This window comes from Cupressus sempervirens, chromosome 8 (genome assembly GCF_028749045.1).
Source record: "Cupressus sempervirens isolate cs-2001-9-10 chromosome 8, ASM2874904v1, whole genome shotgun sequence".
NCBI lineage: Eukaryota > Viridiplantae > Streptophyta > Pinopsida > Cupressales > Cupressaceae > Cupressus > Cupressus sempervirens.
Window position 1 is genome coordinate 785,464,004 of NC_143125.1, and position 14,724 is coordinate 785,478,727.

Here is a 14,724-nt window from a genome sequence, read left to right on the forward strand (position 1 = left end):
TGAACTCCAAAAAACATCCTTTATGTCAAAAACTAATGCTCATATTCTTGAATATTAAGGAAGAAACTTAAGTTGTTCTAGAATCTGAAGAGAAAAAAATTAAAAGACACCTAGGTCCATTGGTCACAAGTAAAATGTGTAGAGTCATCATGTTATTATAATTTGCGAAGACATATATAGAAAAAATATGGTGCTGTTGGGATGTTTGGAAAGAAAAATAATCAATTTTAGTTCAAATTGTGATATATTAAGAAAAGTACAAATATCACTAGCTTAGTAGGAAGACACAAAATGACATATTTGATCCAAAATTGATGACTTCAACCATGTTTTATTACTTATCTATTTGTGCTCTCGAAAACATGTATCATATCTAAATAATTTAATCATTAATTAAAAATTTAAATGTATATAAACTATTCTTTTCTACTCCAAATTATAGTATCCTATTTAAGAAAACAAAATAACAAATTTGCATTAACATGGTTCATACCTAGTAAGACCACTTTTGTATCGACAAATCTCGTGTTCCCTCCTTAAAGCCACTAAGGGTAAGTGGACCAAGAATCCCTATATTCCAAGATTCAAAATGGGGTCCAATATTCTGTAACATAAACAAATAAATTAGGAATTAGTATCTAATGTGGAAAAGCATTATACTATTATAGTGACAACTAGTACTATTATATCTGATTTCATTTCACATAAACAACTAGTGACTAAATTCTTATACATGAAATTAGACATAAAACAAGATACTGGCATCGCTGCACCTACTATTTTCACTTTTGCATCTGCCAAATAAGACAAAAATATAGAAGCAACTGCACATATGTGGTTTGAAACAAACCTGTAAACCAACTATCATACTCAAGAGTGCAATTATGTTTGTTCCAACCCTAAGCTTCACATCGGATGGATATCTCACTTTAGGGTTTTCCTTGCTTCCAAGTTGAGAGCCTGTCAAAAGCATAAATCCAACATGAAAAGTCCTCCCAATTCTCAATTTCTATGTCTCAACATCCAAAAATAAAAAACAAAAACACAGACCAAACTAGCAATTATTAGTCCACTCTGATTGTTTGACTCAACAGCACTAAATTAGAAAACACATTCTGAATTCAGGGATGTTGGGTGATCTTATACCTACAAATTCTCCATTGATGAAAACATGCAATGCATCACGTATTGAATCTATAGAAAGAACTGAAAGACCACCATTCTTTATAAAATGCTCATCCTCACCAACTTCAACACTATATCATACATGATACAACAAATGTATTAATATGTGAAACTGCCAATTTGTGCCCAACAAAAGAAAACTCTTAGGTTTGAATTGATTCAAGATTCTTGTTTAAAAAACTAGATTCGTGTTCAACAAACAAAGTTACAAACTAACCATATGAATATTCATCAAGTAGTCTTCCTATCTACAATTCAACATTAAACATTTAGAATCTAGACAAAGCATTAAAGAATAGATGTACTTGGAAGAAAAAGGAAAATAATTGTTTATGATTTCCTTAAATATTGCTCTGTTATCAAGAGTAAAATGTTAATATTTAATGGAGTAAAAAACTTAAATTGTTAAAATAGAAGAGCATTCAGAGCTCAGATACAATCAATACAGATACCATAAAACAAGTCAAATGTGAAGCGTAAATGAGAAGCAAGGAACAACAAGAAAAATATTTCCAAAAATGGAAAAGATACAAATGCAATACACTGAATTAAGTTATTCTGCAAAAAGCATAAGCATGCAAGAGATCAACTAAACTTATCTTCTGATCTATGGATTAGAACAGAATTAATTTTCTAGCCTTTCTAAGATATAGTTACAAATCTCAACAATGTGAAAATTAGACCCAATAGAAAACAATCATTCTAATTAGTAAGAATGTTTGATAAAATATTCACCTCGGTAACCATTTAGAAAACTACAGCATTAAACAAAGATGTGGAAAAGGTATATCTCACCTCGTAGTGTACCACAAGTAGTCAGTATTATCTCTTGTAGTGTTTATCTGCTCCAGCAAACCTATTACAGTGAGAGAGCTATCTGCATTGGAGGTAACATATTCCTGGAATGATTCCCAAGAAAATCCCTTAACGGTTGTCATTTTCATTTGAGTTGTTTGGACAGCAACCTATATAGACCATGTGAATTTATTAGTGCCATAAATTCTACAAATCATGTGCAACTGAAGTAATTCAAATACATTGTATCCATGTATAGAAGAAATATAATGCACTCTAGAAGAGAGCATATTTTAATAAATAAATTTTCACTGTGAAGATGACAAAATGTAGAAAATCCTTCCACATTGCTTCTTTTAGATAAGCATTGAGATTATACAGTAACAAAAGTTTCATAGGCAAGTGTGAACATTTCTTTTTTAAAAAGATACTAGCACCTCTACACTTATTATATTATTAAGAGAGGTTCCAGTTTAACAAAGAAGCATGACATGAATCAATAAACAAAAAAGTATAGATAAATGCTGCACATTGCTCCTTTCAGATAAGTATCAAGATTAAACAACAATAAGAGTAGCAAGGATCATTCCAAAATATTCATAATTGTAAGAAACACACACACCTGGGACATAATAATAGGTCCACCTTAAGACTCAAAGAGCCCATCACTCTTCATTAAGTCCACAACCTTTGATGTAAAACTTTGCATTGCCATCTCTAGTACTCATCACTTATTCAATATGAGAAACTGGATCAAATATTATGCATTAAAATCCTGTAAAGATATGATGGGGACACAACCCAAGAACAAAATGGACACAATAAAAAAGGGAAATTGTATTAACTGAGAAAATAAGCTAGTATAAATAGTACAAAGAAAATAAACTTCAAAACATGCCCTAAGGGCTTACAATAGCATAAATCTGGAGATAATTTCTCCTTTCAGTACATCCTCTCAAACTCCACTCTGAACTGCCTTTTAAAATGTCAAAAATCTCCTTAAATAGACCCCAGAGGGTTAAGGACTAGGAGTACATTCTAGAAAGTTCTAGTAGGCATCCACTGACCAAATAGAAGGTTCCAAAAGCTGCGTTAGAAGTTGGTGCAAATCTAGAAGAATCCAGAAACGGTAACCAAACTTTTGAGAGGCATAACTTTTGAACCGTAGCTCCGATTGATGAACTGTTTACATTTTTGAAAAGCTCTCAAAGCTCTCTATAGCCCTATGGACCAGCTTTTCTTGTCCCCCACTTTTCGGCCCTTTTTGAGGTCACTTAATGCCCCTAACCTGACTTTGAAGCATTCTTAGGAGGTCTCCAAAACCCAAAAAACTGCAATAACTTTCAAACCGTGGGGCCTTTTGACCTGATTCTTTTTCTGGAATGCTATAAATCACAATTACATTAATCTAGCCAATTTACACCTTCTAGGTCATCAGAATGATGGCCAAATTGCATGCTCCTATTTTTCAAGATTTTCTAGCACACTAATAGTTGAACTGTGAGAGTTGGAACCTTTATTTGACCCAAATGGGTATCCAAAAATGAAAAGACATGAAATAGAAACTAAGTATAAGTACATTTTTTTGGTGACACAGGATTGCCCTTATACCTTTGGATGTTCCTACATCAGACACCCAGGGTAGATTGAAAAGTGACCCTGTCACTTTATGAATGATAGAGGAAATCCCAAATGGGAAACCTCAGCTGCTGAAATCCAAGTTGAGTCCTCGATCGGCTGTCCTTTCTACTTCACCAAATACTCTTCATACTACCTATTTCTAGTACTCCTACCCACACAATGATCTAGAATGTCTTCTATCTCCTCCTTCTTAGAAGCAGGAATTGGACATGGCTCTAACACCAGCTCCTCATCTGCACCATCATCATGATACTCTGTTAAATCTGCAATGTTGAAAATGGGAGAAATTTGAATACCATCTAGCAGCTCCACTTCATATGCATTTCCTGAGTCATGTTTCTTCAAAATTTTGCAGGGGCCAAATTTCTTCATTTTCAGCTTGTTGTAAGTACCGGCTGGAAATCTCTCTTTTCGTAAGTGCACCATGACTAAATCTCCTACTTGGAATTCCTTATGTCTTCTCCTTTGATCAGCCCTAGCTTTATACTCTTGATTTATCTTGGTAATGTGTGCTTGAACCTCCTCATGTAGACACTTGATATGTTCAGCAAATTCCTCAGCTTCAGCACTTGTCCTCTCCCCTTGTTCTATCTTCCTTAGCTCTGGTGCAGTAATTGGGCTACTCCCATAACAATTTGGAATGGTGATTTTCCAGTACTCCTATTTATAGAGTTATTATAAGAAAACTCTGCCTGTGGTAGAATCAAATCCCATCCCTTGGGCTTATCCCCAACTAAACATCTTAGCAAATTGCCTAGACTTCTGTTTACCACTTCTGTTTGGCCGTCAGTTTGTGGGTGATGTGTGGAACTGAATTTCAAGTCGGTTCTTAACTCAGGCTCTCTCGAATCAAGCCCTTCCTCAACAGCTCCAAAACTTGTCTATTTAGCTCCTTTGTTTTAGTAGGAGTCATCCTGTGAGCAGCCTTGTTAGGAAAACTAGCTCCTGGAATCAAATCTATCTGATGACTGATTTGCCTTACTGGTGGCAATCCATCTAGAACATTATCAGATATAATATCTCCAAACTCCCTTAGTAAATCTGAAACTTCAACTGGTATTTTGCTACTACGTTCTTTATCTTTCCTAGGAATCAAAGCATAGCACATATGCTGATGTTTCATGCCATCTAAAAACTTCCTTTCATCAACAAGAAAAATCCTAGCACTGCTACATACCTTTTCACCTTCTTTTTTCATGGGCTTCAATTTGTGGTGAACTCCATCCTTTGTCAAAGAGTATATGTTTGCATGCCCATCATGTACTGCATGTCTATCAAACTGCCATGGTCTACCCAACAATAGATGGAAAACATCCATTAAAATAACATCATAGAGAACTTCATCATGGTAACTCCCAATTTTGAATTTTACTAAACATTGTTCACTTACCAGGACCTTATGATCATCTTTTACCCAAGCAATTCAATAGGGCTGGGGATGTTTCTCCCTCTTGAGCTTCAGCTTAGAGACCATCTCTTCTGATGCCAAGTTATCAGTGCTACCACCATCAATGATCATGTCACAACACTTATCCTCACACTTGCATCTGGTACAGAACAAACTCCTTCGTTGTCCTGGTTCAATCTCACCACTTAGTAGGACTCTTTCATTTACCAAGGTCTCTCCTCTTTCTGCATCCTCTGAATGTGATGATTGTGCATCCTCATCCACATGAGCAACCCTAGCTTGGCCCTCAGCTCTCCTATCTATCCTTCCTTTTCATTGAGGACATTTAAAGGCACGATGACCTTCTTCATTGCAATGGAAATAGGTACCACGAAAGCCTCCTCTTCCTTGTCCACATCCTCTACCTCTTCCTCTTAGATTTCCAAAGTCTTGGTCACGGGAGCAGTTGAAACGTTCCTGCTAGTACCCTCATCTTCATTTTTCTTTTGGGTTTCATTGCGGCCTCCAGATGACCTACCACTTCCCCTTCCTCCTTGACTGTGCCCTCTTTGTCTTCCTTCAAACCTTTTATTCAAATTCTCTTCAAATCGTAGGGAAAACTGGTATGCCTCTTTAACGCTGGTCATTCTTACTAGACTTAATTCCTCTTGGATGCTAGGTCTCAACCCACTGATATAATGAGCAACCTTCTCCTTATTTGCTTCTACATGTCCCACTCTAATCAAGAGTTGGTAAAAGTCCTCTGTATATTCTTGGACTGATCTTCCCGCGTGCTTTAACCCATGCATCTTCTTAAATAAATCAAGCTCATAGTCCACAGGAATGAACTGCTTCTTCAATTTGTCCACCATGCGATCCCATCTTGTGATCTTCTCCTTTCCTCTTCTGTTTCTTTCCAATTAAACCTCTTGCCACTAGATTTTGGCATGGCCTTTCAGTTTGGCCTTTGCAAATTTAACCCTATCTGGGTCCCTTATATCCTCATACTCAAAGTATTCTTCTAGTTCATTGATCCAGTCGATCAACTCATCTGGTTTCAAATTTCCTGAAAATACACCCACTTCAATTGTAGGTCTTTTCCCAAACTTAGTAATGGCCCTAAAAAGCCTTTCCTCTGCATGACTCAAAACTTTCGCATCAAATTCCCCTTCTAGTTCCATTACTTTTTCTTCATTGTCATCCTCACTATCGTCACCAACGGCAACATTTTCTCCTCTATGGAGCTCCTCTTGCAATGCCTGCACTTGCCTTTGAAGGGCTCTAACCTCCTTAGGATTAATAGCTCTGGTCCTTCCACCACACTCTCTTTTTGGAGGCATCTTCTAACTCGATCCCACAACCACATAGTCCTGGTGCAAATTACCTCACAGTCGGCACTTTGTCTACACACTCAAGAAAACCTACTCTGATACCACTTGATGGGGACACAACCCAAGAACAGAATGGACACAACAAAAAAAGGAAATTGTATTAACTAAGCTAGTATAAATAGTACAGAGAAAATAAACTTCAAAACATGCCCTAAGGGCTTACAATAGCATAAATCTGGAGATAATTTCTCCTTTCAGTACCTCCTCTCAAACTCCACTCCGAACTGACTTTTCCAATGCTAGAAATCTCCTTAAATAGACCCCAGAGGGTTAAGGACTAGGAGTACATTCTAGAAAGTGCTAGTAGGCATCCACCGATCAAATAGAAGGTTCCAAAAGCTGCGTTAGAAGTCGGTGCAAATCTAGAAGAATCCAGAAACGGTAACCGAACTTTCGAGAGGCATAACTTTTGAACCATAGCTCCGATTGACGAACCGTTTACATTTTTGGAAAGCTCTCGAAGCGCTCTATAGCCCTATGGACCAGTTTTTCTCGTCTCCCATTTTTTGGCCCTTTTTAAGGTCATTTAATGCCCCTAACCTGACTTTGAAGCATTCTTAGGAGGTCTCCAAAACCCAAAAAACTGCAATAACTTTCAAACCGTGGGGCCTTTTGACCTGATTCTTCTTCTGGAATGCTCTAAATCACAATTACATTCATCTGGCCAATTTACACCTTCTAGGTCACCAAAATGATGGCCAAATTGCATGCTCCTATTTTTTCAGGATTTTCTAGCACACTGATAGTTGAAATGTGAGAGTTGGAACCTTTATTTGACCCAAATGGGTATCCAAAAATGAAAAGACATGAAATAGAAACTAAGTCTAAGTACATTTTTTTGGTGACGCAAGATTGCCCTTATACCTCTAGATGCTCCTGCATCAAGATACAAGGCATTTATAAGTCTTAAAAGTGTCATCATTTCATAGAGAAGCACCTTGAAAGGCTCATTATCTGTCTTGAAGCTGATGCCAGGGAAAAAATTTAACCAAAATGGAAAGCCCCTGCAAATTGATCAATAGCATTAATATCCACATTTAATAAACCATGTTGGGTGTTTGAAAGAAGAGAACGTTGCATGTAATATAGATCAGTTACAGAAAATTATACCCAAAATTCCATTCGGCACAGACATAAGGACCAATTTGAAGGCTGACATATAATCCTTCCTATTGCACTGTCTTCACAAACTTTACCAGATCAAATCTCCCCTCAAAATAGTACTGCAAAAGCAATAAAGCAATGTAGAGTCAAAAATAACTTCAGTAGCTTTGGAACCTACAACATACTGTGAATCTAAATGCAACCTTATACAACATGATGTCTTCCTCTCATCAATTGCAGTCTACCCCTGCCATTTCATATATAAGAGCTCTTGTTATCTTCATTATCTTTAGACCTACATGATGTCTTCAACTCGCTACTGCAACATGTGAGTACCTAAGCCAAGTTATGCAAATCTAGTAACTACTACTTAAGGAAACAATTATGGTTTATCCTCATAGGATGATTTAAATATCAAAAGAAGCAAGTATGTGGTTAATGAGTTTCCAATCACTTCTTGGCTATCCAATGAGAAAGCAACAGGCTTTAAAATATACAAGCTCACAACTATGATTTTAATAACCCATTCATGAGGCTTCCATAGACCTATACACTTAGCAGAAGTGTGCCAAATAAAAAAGAGGTAGCATGCAACAAAAAATAGATTGTGCACAAACATAATGAAATTTTTGTTGCCTTACAAATTCAAATTCAATTGTTGAATGACATTGAGAACTTTGTGCACATGTTATAGAAAAACTTGAATGGTGCAAAGGCTTGTGCAACAGATAGAGGTCTGCATAGAGAATTGAACAATGATCAAAAACCATTCACCCTATTTAATAGTGCTAACAAATTGTATAGATCATGCAGAAGCTTTATCACTAACACACAAATTGAATTGTTTACCTGAGCTAGCACAAGGCACACAGAAAATTCTAATTGAAAGCATAACAAAAGGGCAATAGATACAAGCCTTGAATTTGTTTGATGTGTATCTATTGAAAAATGTTCTAGAAATTTGCTAGAAGATAGATCAAGCCATACACAAAGGAGAAGCCTTGCCTTGCTTCATTTCTTCACAAGAAGAGCAATAGATACAGAAAGCCTTGCCTTGCTCTATTTCTCCATTTCTAATTGAAAGCAGAACAGAAGGGCAATAGATACAAGCCTTGAATTTGTTTGATGTGTATCTATTGAAAAATGTTCTAGAAATTTTCTAAAAGATCAATCAAGCCATACACAAAGGAGAAGCCTTTCCTTGCTCTATTTCTTCACAAGATGCCCTTGGAACTAGATAAATCTAATTTGGTCTCATGAAAGTAGAGCCTTATTATGATCTACATCATATAACATGCACATGGATATAATACTTGATATGTTAAAAAATGCAAAGGATAAACTTTGTTGATGTAAAATATATCAAATTGGAGATTAAATTCCAAGATAAAAAGGAATTCTAGAACTTTTTATTTTGGTTTCATGAAGCTTAGAGCTCAAATGAAACCATGTGGATTTTACACTAATCTAGATTAATACAAAGATTAAATGGATATTCACATAGGTCTCCCACCCTAGCTCATAATATCTTGCAAGAGGAAACATGTCCATTAATAGCAAGCAAAATGGAGCACACCAAATTTCATGACTGTTCCAACCTCCAAAAATATATATGCCTACCAATTTACATTGGTTTTATGGTCACAATTTGCAACTTATAGCCGATGAACCCTCTAAGCATCTGAAAAAATGACCCCTTGAACCTACCTAACACAAAGAGCTTCTGTATGCAAAGGGAATACCTTAGTTGGGAGGGGGGTTTTCTACAAGCACAAAGGTTGCATCTAACCTTCAATGCAAGCAATAATTATCCAGTTGCCTATATAAGCTTTGATGGCCTCCTTGCCAATTAAGAAACTAAGGAAAACCATTTCATGAAGATCCACTTCACTGATGAACAACAATCCAAATATCCAACATGTCAGGAAAAATATGGAATTGAAATGAGAAATGGATATCCTAGTGACCAATTGAAAGTAAGGTGAGTGAGAAATCATATACATCAGGTTAACGTTTTGGTTGTCTCTTGAAATGTTGAAATATGGTCAACTTCTAATCCATAAACATTGAAACTTGTTTTTGTTGTTTACATTTGAATTTGCTAGTTAAAGTTGAAACTCATTTTATCATCATCATCAATATACTGTGCTACTGTAGAAGCAAATTGAGATGTATCTGGGAATAATGATATTAAAATACAAGTTGGTTTATGAAGATGCCAACATGTAGCACACGTCCCTTATGTTGGTTTTATTGGTCACATGTGAACTTGTACCTAACTATTTGGGTGTATGCCAGCTTTTAAATTTTAATAGTTTGAAATTAAAAGCACTTTTCTCACACATAGCAGTTGGATGTTTACATCTTGTGGAGGTCAAGTAAGAAAAAAAATATAGGAATTGATTGTACACATTTGAGATCTCATGTTGCAAATATAAGTGGAATGTCCTATTCCAATAAGGAGAGAATTATGTGGTGTTGCCCTATCTCTAGGGCTTATCCTATTAATGAGTACATTTCCATTACAATTTGGAGTATTTCTATCATCCTTAGCCAGTTCTGTGACATCTAATTTTAGAGTTCTGATTTGAGCAAATTGGAACATTTTTTTCTGTTGATTTTTTCCCAGACAACTCATATTGTTGAAGAAGGCTACACACCCAGATAGGCCTTTAGTCAAAGAGATCTTAGATTCATTTGGAAGATAATTTCACAAGCTTCTTAAAAGGTAGTTATGGTAAATATTTGCAGCATCTCAAAGGAAATAATGGTCATCTAAAGTTGGCCTTGTTATCCTATTCTTCATGTACTATTTGTACACAAAATTAGTGCAAATTATATATATGTTTCCTCCCGCATCTGCATCCAAAAAAAAATCCCTGCTTATGGAATCTGCATCTGAATCGGTAACTTAGCAATAAAGGATGAAGTTGAGTTTTTTTCCCAAACCACAATGGTGGAATGGATACCCCTCCTATCCTTCACTCACAAAATCCCTCCAACGATCCATGCTTGCCAAGTGTGAAGGTCTAAAATACAATAAGGGATGAATTTGAGTTGTGCTCCACATCACAATGGTGGAATGGATACAATAAGAGATTCTATTGAGTTTGTGTCCCACATCACAATGGTAGAACAGATAGCCTTGTTGAGTAGATTGTGTTACATCCCATTTTTCCATTATGGTTTTTTTGGTGGATTCAAGAACATGAATGTTGAATGATTAAGACGTTGGTTAATCATTATATTAGGAGGATCAATTATGTCAAATGATAAAATTATACCTTTGATGATCTTGTTAATAACAAGCATTATATTTTACAAAAAATGTGTTGATATATGTATACATGTTATGTTATCCGACTACCATATACTGGGTTAATGCAGTGGATGCAGGAGAAGTGCTTTCCCTGAGTGTGAGAGAGAGAGAGAAAGAGAGTATCTCCGAGAAAAGGGAAGTAAATCTTGCAGAAAATCCATGATCATCAAGAATATGAAATCACACATACTCATACACTAGTAATTTTTTTCTGTGGAATTAATATGGTTAACTATTAATTTGCAAACTGTAAGTGCTTTTTTGACTTCTTATCAAGGTTTGAACTACTCTCCAAACTCTTGCAACAGCATAGAATAAAATTTTGACTGTGTGATTTTCTTTGGTACTAAGCGATCCTCCTTGTACTACATCTATATCTTCTTAAGAAAAAATAATGTGTGGTTATAACATTTTTTAAGTCTGAAAGGATGCTTTTATGTTTATAAATCTAAGAAACGAAATCATGCATACTTTTTTACGCATATATATTTGTCTTCAAGATTCAAGCAATATATAAATAATGGAAAATCAAATACAATGAACAATCAATTATCTAACATAAAAAAAATCAGCCCTTTCAGAGTGAAACAAAGATATCTATAAAAGAATAGAAACTCACTGATTTCATATTGCCTTTACGTGCTCCAATATGAAGATGAGTCCAACCCGTGTCATCTATTTCATGGGGGTTGGGCATAGACCACCTGCGGGTCAACCTCCGAAATGAAAACTAACTTTCTTGAGGCATAATACACCCAACTCAAATTCAATTCAGCAAAGTGTTCAATTAGATCTCTCATCTTATCATCTGGAAATGGAAGAGATCTACTAAAACCCTTGAAACTCTTATTTGTGACTTTTCATTTTTTCCTAATTTAAAAGATGAAGGAATGTTTCTAGTGATACACATGCCACTGCCTCAAAAGCAAGAAAAAGGGAGAAGTTGGGGAGCACAAGCGACAAATGCAGAAGAAAACAATGCGAATCAAATGCCAAATTAAGAAAACCCTCACACCATGCTCATGCTCTAGCTCCATCTCCTTCGCACACACTCCATGAAACAATCAAATTGAAAATGATTTTTCATTTCAAAGTTAAGCCCGTGTTGGTCAAAATTTTGACCAACATGGGCTTAGATTTTTAAAAAATGAAAATTTTCCTTTACAATCTGACCAATCTAAACCTTTTTGATTGATGGTCAAAATGTTTGGTCAAAAAATGAGGTCAAATGTAGTAGTGACTGAAAAAAGGAAAAGGACTTGGTTTACGTGCATTCAAATCTACTGCTCCTTAAACAAAGTGGCTAAGAGGGGACACAAGGGACTAAGATAATAAGCCCATAACATATTGACTTGGATCTTCCACTTCCCACTTTGCTGCACTTGATGTTGATGATGATTATGGGAAAATTTGTGGGCATTGGAGTGCTAGTGCCAATGCCAATGCTAGTGGAGCCCTATTTGTGGTTCTTCTAATTTACCACTACCTATATAATCTAATATAGATGGTGATGATATTTTGTAAGTCCCATATATTTTTTTTTTAAATGATGACTCATTGTTGACAATTGACATTATTATTATTTAATTTTAATATATATTATAGCATTTGAGTTTCACTAATATATCATTAGTATTTTGAATTGAAATACTGCTACAAATATGCATATTTTATATTTTAAATGTTTTTGTATTAACGAACTCAAGACCAAATTCTTTTTTATAAACTCCTCAAACTAGACCTATGAACTTGAACCCAAACCACTACGAAGGCCATTAACTTAGATTTTAAGTAAAAAATCTTTGAGAAATTATTTCTTTATGTTATGGCCCCATCTTCAGCATTGTTTGCTCTTGTGGGTTTATGCATACATTGTAGGAGTATCTTGCCTTTGTTTGACTACTTGTAGAAAATTATCTCCTACTCATCAATTGATGAGCTTAAGTGGCTTTCTAATGAATGGTTCATAAGGCACAATATTTGGTGAAGATTTTGCAAATGGGGTTGCAAGAAAAGTGGGTTTAACTAGAGGAAAATTCGTAGTTAAGCACGCTTGAGCTGCAGTAGTACTGGGATAGGTGACCTCCCGAGAAGTCCTAGTGCTTCACCTCTGTCAGCATCACCTAGATTCAATGAGTGCTAAGTGTTGCATTTATTCTCATGAGAGATGGGTTTGGTGAACCACTACTCATCAAATATGGGTCAATGAGTTTGACTCTAAACTCATATAGTTAAATCCTGATAGTGATATCACAATTTGACTTGCTATGGAAAAATATCTCCTACTTATCAATTGATGAGCGTAAGGGGCTTTCTAATGAATAGTTCATAAGGTGCAACACTTGGTGAAGGTTTTGCAAATAGGGTCGCAAGCAGAGTGGGTTTAACCATGGAGGAAACTCCATAGCTAAGTGCACTAGAGCTGGAGTAATACTAGGATGGGTGACCTCTTGGGAAGTCTTAGTGCTTCACCTCTGTGAGCATCACCTAGATCCATTGAGTGCTAAGTGTTCCATTCATTCTCATGATAGATGGGTTCAATGAACCACTACTCGTGAAATATGGGTCAATGAGTTTGACTAAAAAACATAGCTAAATCCTGATAGCAATATCACAATTTGACTTGTGGAAAAATATCTCCTACTTATCAATTGATGAGCTTAAGGGGATTTCTAATGAATGGTTCATAAGTCACGACACTTGGTGAAGGTTTTACAAATAGGGTTCCAAGCATAGTGGGTTCAACCATAGAGTAAACTTGATAGTTAAGGTGCTCAAGTTGGAGTAGTATTGGGATGGGTGACTTTCGGGGAAGTCCTAGTGCTTCACCTATATGAGCATCACCTAGATCCAATGAGTGTTAAGTGTTCCATTCATTCTCATGAGAGCTGGGTTCGGTGAACCACTACTCATGAAATATGGGTCAATGAGTTTGACTCAAAAATCACACAGTTAAATCCTGATAGCAATATCACAATTTGACTTGTGCAAAAATAACTCTTACTTATCAATTGATATGCTTAAGGGGCTATCTAATGAATGGTTCATAAGTCATAACACTTGGTGAAGGTTTTTCAAATGGGGTTGCAAGTAGAGTGGGTTTAACCATGGATGAAACTCTGTAGTTAAGCGCACTCGAGATGGAGTAGTACTGGGATGGGTAACCTCCCAAGAAGTCCTAGTGCTTTACCTTTGTGAGCACCACCTAGATCCAGTGAGTGCTAAGTGTTCTGTTCATTCTCATGAGAGATGGTTTTGGTGAGCCACTAGTCATGAAATATGGGTCAATGACTTTGACTCAAAAATCACACAAGTAAACCTTGATAGCAATATCACAATTTGACTTGCTGTGGAAAAATACCTCTGACTTATCAATCACTGTTTTGAACATATATTATACATTTTATTAATGCTATTTGTTTATGCATAGGCAATTATGGATTGGAGTGGCAGTTGCAAGAAAGCAGTCTTGGTTCATTTCATTATAAAAATAGTTCTTCTTTGGTTGGGTCATAATATTCAACTAGCAAACTATGATCATTTTTTCCCATCGACATTCTCAACAATAGAAAATAGTGCAAAATCTTTGTGTAAGTCACTTGACCTGATTTGAATGAAGTTCTTATGTAGTTGATCAGATTATCGTGTGTTGTTTTTCAATTGATTCTAAGTCTTTCTTATCTATTTTCAATAGCAGTAGTTACATAGAGGGGATGCAGGGATATGCTGATAAACTTAAAAACATTTGGAAAATGCTTCTATATAGTGAGTAGCTATCCTTGAGTTTTGTTTTGTGTTGCTGATGTCATAGACACACCTACACAACCATTTGTGGAGCTTTCACACAAGAAAATTTATCATATGCAAGGCTTCCTTAAATGCAGCACAACACAAGATAGAAT